Source organism: Manis pentadactyla, chromosome 7 (genome assembly GCF_030020395.1).
Source record: "Manis pentadactyla isolate mManPen7 chromosome 7, mManPen7.hap1, whole genome shotgun sequence".
Lineage (NCBI taxonomy): Eukaryota > Metazoa > Chordata > Mammalia > Pholidota > Manidae > Manis > Manis pentadactyla.
This window is the reverse complement of record NC_080025.1, coordinates 18,311,452-18,319,113: the sequence shown is the minus strand read 5'-3', so window position 1 is coordinate 18,319,113 and position 7,662 is coordinate 18,311,452.

Below are 7,662 nucleotides of genomic sequence, written 5' to 3'. Positions count from 1 at the left end.
TAGAGACTGTTGAACACATGGAATACGCTGTACAGACCCCAGAAGAGGCATGCCTTAGTAATGAGGTAAACTAGCCCTGGGCTCTAGGGTCTAGAGTGAAAGCTTTTGTAAATCCTTCAAAAAGCTGCTAGACAAGCCCTGAAAGGATCAGACTGCTCTGTAAGAAACGTGTCTGCCAGAACAAAGGCTAATTCTCTCTAAAAGATTACGAAATCCAGGACTCAACATTAAGTTCAAAGTATCACACATCCAGTAAAAAAATTAATAGACATGCCAGGTAAAAATACAGAGCCAATAGAAACATCCAGAAATGGCAAAAGTGATGCCTTTGACAGACAAGGACTAAAACACCTAGTATAATTGTACTCAGTATGCCCAAATATTTAAAGATAACAGGAGAGGGACTAAGATTTTTTTTTAAGAAAAAGCAAATCGAGTTTCTGAGATGAAATATCTGAAATTTAAAAAAAATCTCTGGATGGGATGGATAGCACATTTAGCACTATAGAAAATATGATTTCCTAATAGAGAGACACAATTGGAAATCAACCATTTTATTTTTTATTGCACCTGCTTTTATGAAGTGGACTGTAGCTTTTCTCACGTAACTACAGGCTTACCTTTGTGTTTCAGGTTTATAGACTCAGAAATTATAAAGACTTCTAAAGCCCAACTGAACTGATTATCTTTTTTCCAGGATTTGTTCATTTTCTCTTTGCATAATGACTTTGAGTCTTGACACACAATGGCCAAAAAATTAACAAGAGCTGCTAATCCCATCTTTCACCTAGAAGATCTCTTTTTCTCTCAGAGAAGAAAAAAATAACCCAGTGAGCACTGAGAGGATCCACACTGATAAGCAGTAGTTATAAACTGTTCCACTTGAAGTTTTTTATTTGATACGTGTGTCTCAACTGTTAAATAGACTAAGATTTTACCTGCACTGCAGATGATGAGCTTATTCCTTAGTACCGTTGCCTGTATCTATGGAAATGCTAAAATGCAATAAACATTCATTCAACCAATATTTATTGAGCACCTTCTACATGGTAAGAAGGAATATCGAACAAAATGACAAACTCTTGGTCCTGGTGGAGTTTACATTCAAATGGAATGCAGACAGTAAACAAAAGACATAAAATGTTTACAGTATGGAGGTAATTAAGCAGGTAAGGGGAATGGGGGTATACCCATGTTGGGAGGGGTTTGCAGTTTTACGTAGAGTGGTTATGGGACGTCTCTGGTGATGTGCTATTTGGGCAAAGCCCTGAAGGAGGTGAGGGAGTAAACTGTGAGGATATCTGGGGAGAGAGAATTTCAGGCAAAGCAGGCAACAGGTGAAAAGGTCCTGAGCTGAGAATGTGCCTGGAACGTTCAAGATATCCACAATATCCCATTCTCTCCTTTGTATGATATCAGCATGCAGGCCCAAGTGTTTTTAAATGTTAATTTTGCTGTTACTTTTCACATACCACCCTCAGAGAAATCCCAGTGATGCTAGTGCCTTTTGCCTGAAGAAATATGTACCCTAATTGGACAGCTAAGGGGAAAGTTTCCCTCGATAAACATTATCACACAAGACCAAAAGAGAGGTTTTGGAATTGGTTATTCTCTTATTAACCCCAGTGAAAAATGGACCTGCCCTTCATTTAGTTACAATATCCCTGGATTATTTAATCCACTGTCAGTAATAGATCTGTGTTCAGGTATTGTTAGATACCAGGGTTTATAAATTGTTCTAAGCTGAAATAAATATGTGACCTTCACAAAGTAGAATGCTATTTGTTTCTAAGTAGTTTATGCATTGCTGCCTGGTGCCCATGTTGTATATTCTTTATGTTTAGGTTTGTATCTGAGCACCCTGCTCTGTTCTCCTGGTCTGTGGTATCTCTTTTTATACTTTTCCCATGCTGTTTCTATTGCTGCAGTATGCCTTTAATACCTTATAAAGCAAGTTCCATCTCTTTACCCTTCTTTTCCAAGATTGACTTAACTATTTATGGATTTTTGGTCTTTTACATACATTTTAGCACACATTTATTGGGCCTCAAAAAAATCCAACAAAAATTTTGCTCAAAATTGAATTAATTAGGTTAATTTATGGAGAAATGATATATTAATATTAGTTCATCCTATTGAAAAATATAACACTTTATTCAGATCATCTTTTATGCCTTTTTAATTTTATAATTTTGTCTGTAAAGATCTAGCACATTCTTGGTTAACTCCTAGATACATTATGGCTTTTGTTGCCATTATGAATAGTATATTACTTTATATTATTGTGAATGGCATGCTTTTAAAAATTTAGGTTGTTATTTGTGGTGAGAAAAATACTATTGATTGTTATAATTCCTAAACTTCCTTATGAATTTTAATAGTTTTTTTATTCTGTTGGCTCTTCTCTGAAATGGATGATTATATTTCTGCAAATAATGTTTTAGCTTTACTTTTCCTACCTTTACACCCCTTTTACCTTTTTCTTTTCTTATTGTATTGGCCAGGAGCCTTAATAATTTATTAATAGTAATGGTACCAGTGCTGATCTCATGGGAATTGCATAAAAAGCTTCTCTATTTAATATAATGTTCTCTGCAAGTGTTTTCCTTCAATACTTTAAAAATATTACTTTATTTTCTTCTCGTATCTCATGTTGCTTTCCAAGTCTGATGTCAACACGATTCTTGATCTTTTTTAGATGGTCTAGTCTTCCTCTCTGGAAATTTCTCATACGTAATTTTTGTCATTTCACTGTAATGGATCTAGGTAGTGATTTTCCTTTTCTGTTTGGTTTTCTGTGACTTCTTTCAATCTGAGGTCTTTCTTTTCCACTAATTTAGGGAAACTTACCTTCATTATTTCTGTGGAGTGTATCTTTTGTATAGTTTTTTTTTCCCCTATCTGGGACTCACAATTTCTGGCTATTGCTTCTGTTCTCCATGTCTCTTATCTTTCCTTTTTATGTTTTTCATATCTTTATTTCTTCCTGCTGCCTTCTGGGAAAACGCCTCAATGTGATGTTACAAATCTCTAACTTATTCTTCAGCTCTATCCACCCTGCTGTTTTTCCTATTATTGTTCTTTCCCTCCACCTATTTTATTTAGCCAAAGAATAACTCAGAGACTTTCAATTAACTTGCTTCAGAAATTTAGTCACATGAGGAAGGCAGTCATTAGACTATTGTTAAGGAACAAAGTCAAAAACTGAACTTATAAGACAGAGGAGGGAGGAAAAAGTACCCAGTCCTGGGTACTGTGATTGATGTATACGTATTTGGGATACACTGGTTAGACAGCAGCTTGAAAAAGCCAATAGGGGTATCAAGGAATACAATTTTAGTGGTTTGTGGGTCTTCTGCAATCTTGAGAACATACCGAGAGAGTCAGTGTACCAGGCTGTCTCTCCTGGCTGTCAGTGTCTACAGCAACTGCTCTCCTCGCCTTGTTCAGGCCCCATCTGCACCATTTCCCTTAACACACTCCCATTTTTCAGAGCTCACATTTCCACTTTTTAATGATTTGTTATTCTTTGTTCATATTGCTAATATCTCCTTTCTTCTTAAGTACATTCATCATGCATATTTTAATTTTTTGGTTCATCTGTTCTAATAATTCTGATTGAGTTGGCATGTGTGATTCACTGTGTTGTTTGCATTTATTTCATGTTCTCTCTGTCCTCCACAGATGCCAGGTGATTTTGGCCTGTGAGCTCATGTGCCTATGGAAGTGTCTGGTGAACTGGGGGGGAGGCCTGTGTGACCCTCCAGATGAATTTAACAAGGAAGCCAATGAACCCCAGTCACCTTTATTAGTGCTGATCACTCCCATTTGCTGCCTTCATCAGGCAGCTACTCTGTTGAGAGTGTCACCTTTAATCTCTTAGGAAGAAGTAGCTTTGAGAGACCAGCTCCTCAGTTCATGATCCAGCAGCCCTGGGATTTGGATGGAGAGAGGCAAAGAAGTCAGGCCTGAAGGGAGCTGGTCAGTTCTTGTTCCCATGGGCCTCTCTCCCCTGCCAGGTGCCCTAGTGCTTCTGCCCTGATGTAAGGCCTGGGGCAGCCTCAGGAGCCTGCTGCTGATTTCTCCTTCCCTCCAGGCCTTCTCACGGCTGCTTCTGGTTGCCCACTACCCCAGGCTGCATCAGCCTCCTGCCTCAAGCACATGTTCCTCCCATACCATTTCAAAACTGCCTTCAGACTCCCAAGGAATTTCTCATTTTGTTGTGGTGATAGTTCATTTCTCAAATCCATGCTTTTTTCTTAATTCTAGAATTTCTCTAGGGCTCATGGGAGAAGGAGGTAGCTGATGAGTTATGAAGGTCCATCACTGTTTCTATAACATGAAGCTCTATGGTGGAATAGTTTGCTAGGGATGCTATAACAAAGTGTCCCAGACTGGGTGTCTTAAACAATAGAAATCTATTTTCTCATAACTGTGAAGGCTAGAAGTCCAAGTTCAAGGTGTCTGCAAGGCTGGTTTCTTTTGAGGCCTCTCTCCTTGGTTTGCAGACAGCCATCTTCTTCCCTGTGTCTTCCCTCTGTAATTATCTGCACCCAAATTTCCTTTTCTTGTAAGGACACCAGTCATATTGGATTAGGACCAACCCTAATGACCTTCTGTTAATTTAATTACCTCTTGGAAGATCCCTGTCTCCTTCATAGTCACATTTTGAAGTGGCTGAGGATTAGGACTTCAGCATGTGAAGCATACAAGTACACGATCCAGTGCACAACATGTGCGTTTACATTCTATTTGGGGGCTATAATTTCACATTTGGTTGAGTTTATTCCTCAAAATTTAAGGGGATAATTTTTTTTTTACTTCCTCACTAGCTAAAGTTCTGTGGTCTATTATCATAACTAAATCTCTTGCCAACATCCTAAATTTCTTTCCCTGATAAAACCGTCATGATGATGACTCTGTCTGCCTTCTCCATGCTTTCTAGGATTTCTGAGAGATGCCTTAGAGATCACGCAATAGGGAGATGAGTGCCCGGATAAATTAGTAATTATATCTTCATCTGGGCTCTAATCATCCCTGGCAACCCTATCAGGTCTCCTCATCTTGCCCTCCGCCTCCACAACTTCCACTGCAGATCTTCTCTGCTCTCACCTCCAGCATCTAGTCGGCTTCCCCACTTACCCTCACCAGAGGCCCTCCCCTCCTGTGTCACAGAGGAAATGGAGACCTTCGGAAGAAAACTATTACAGCTCTCCACCACCAAGACTTCACCTACCCATATCTGATCTTGCCTTTGTTTAAAATGTTGATATTTTGTTCATCATAGATGTTTGCAGTGATTTTTTTTAGTAAGAAATTGCACTAAAATAGTGTCTATCTCAATTACTGCAGTTTTTTTGGTGCCCCCTTAAATTTTGTGCCCAAGGTGAGTGCCTCATTTGTTTCACCCTAGTCCCATCCCTCATCCACCCATTCATTCCTCCTTCCCTCCTTCATTTCCTGAGCGAATATCACCACATGTTCTCTGAATTCCCCTCCTCTCCTACCTTCTCAGGTGCCTTGGATTTTGCATTATCCCCTCTTCCCTGTATTTTCCATTTTGTCCCTGCAAATGGCCTTTCCCTTTTGTATTTAAACAGGCCCCGCTCAGTTTTTCAGCTCAGAAAGATGAAAACACCTCCCTCAACCTCAGAACTCCTACAGCTGCTGCTCACTCTCTTTCCCTGTCTCTCTTTTCCCCTTTGGAACTAAATCTCTTAAAATAATTGTCTCTTCTTCCACACCATCCACTCACTATATAATCCACCTTAATTCAATTCCAACCCCACAGTCTAGGGCTTTTACTGCTCCATTGAGGTCACCAGTTTTCTCCATGTGGTTAAACCCAGTAGGCTCTTGTCAGAGCTCATCCTGTGTTACCTTGTCAGAGCCCATCCTGTGTGACCTTGTCAGAGCCCATCCTGTGTGACTGTTCAGCATCCTCCAACGTTGTTGGCCCTTCTTTATTTACTGAAACACCTGCTTGCTTTGGTCTCCATGACAACACACTTGCCTGGCTTCCTTTCTCTCTGGCCATTCCTTCTCAATCTCCCTGGTTCCCACTCTTCCACTCATTTGTTTAATGTAGAAATTCTAGATCTTAGACCTTCTTCTGCTCTCTTATACTCTCTTCTCAGTATAGACTTTCACCCTAGGTGTTCTTATCCATTCCTCTAGCTTTATTTACCGTCCACTTGTTAGTGACTCCAACACTTCTATTTCTACCCAAGATCTTAATTCAGATCCACACAACTATTTGCCTAATCGCAAACCCTTCAAGTGCAGCAAGATCCCAAAGTGAGCTCATCATCATCCCACCGAAACCTACTACTTCCCTGTTGTTTCTTTTCTCAGTAAATGGTTCTACAATCCATATGGATTCATCAGGCCAGGAATACATATTCACTTTTGGCTTTTCATCTTCTTCACCTTCCTTAATCAAAATGGCTACAAGGTTCAGAATAATCTGGATTCTTACCTTTCCAGGTCTGGCATGAAATACCTTCTATCTTCTTCCATACTTAAATTCCTTCCGTACCTCACATCCTGTTCTCATTCTCTTCTCAGGGCTTTTCCTTGCTAATCTCTCTCATTCTTTGGGTTAGAGATTGAATTTCACATCTCCAGAATGTTTTTCCCCCCCAAATCTCCAGGATTTGTTACATTGTGCCCTTTATGAGATCTGATTCTGCCCTTTATGAGATCTGCTTCTTTCATTGGCATGTTTCTTAGAATAAAGATTTGACTGTGCAAGAAAAAGACCTTAAGTAGCAGTGGTTCAAATGACACAGAAGTTTATCTCTCTCAGACATTAAGGCTTGGCTCTGTAATGCAATGATGTCAAGGGCCTAGGGTCCTTCTATCTTGCAGCTCCACCATTACCTAGTGTGTTGTTCTCACCCACATGTTCCAGACAGCTCGGCATTCTGTGTGCATTCCAGTCAGTGGAAAGAAGGAGAAACTGGAAGGGAGAATGTGCATTTCCTTTTAAGGTCACACCCAGAAGTCATGCACATTATTTAGGCTTATATCCCATCTGTTGGAACGTAGTCACATAACCACACAGTAGTTGCAGGAGCGGTTGGGGGAAATGTCTTGGTTCTGTAAACAGTTAACTATGAGCTGTTGAAAGTCTATTGTTATTGAACAGGGGGAGATCAAATATTCAAACAAGTAACAGTCTTTGCCACCATGCTGGTGAACACACATACCCGTGCTCACCCTTTTTCTGTGCACAAAGCACACTCATCCTCCCACAGTGGAGACGCCCCAGGTCCTGTGCAGCTAGTGCATCCAGCTCACAGTCTGCGATCTCTAGGTGACATGCAGTCCTGTATGTCAAGCTCAGATGGTGCTCTTGGTCCAGCTGCTTGCAAACCAAAAGACAAGTCATCTGCCCTGACCACACCCAGTGCAAAATAGTAGGAGCGGGAGGGAGCAGGACAACAGGAATAAAGGGTGCTTGTTTGGAAACCAGATGAAGAATGCAATACAGTCACAGGCCATAGAAATGACCAATGCCTGCTGAGCAGAACTAAAAAGAGTGTGGACCCAGATTGGTTCAACTCATTGTGCTCTCAGGGGGATGGGGAAGGCTGTCTCCCATCTTTATATTCTGTGACTCCTGTCTGACAATACCCATTTCTCTTATATTTGCTTGGC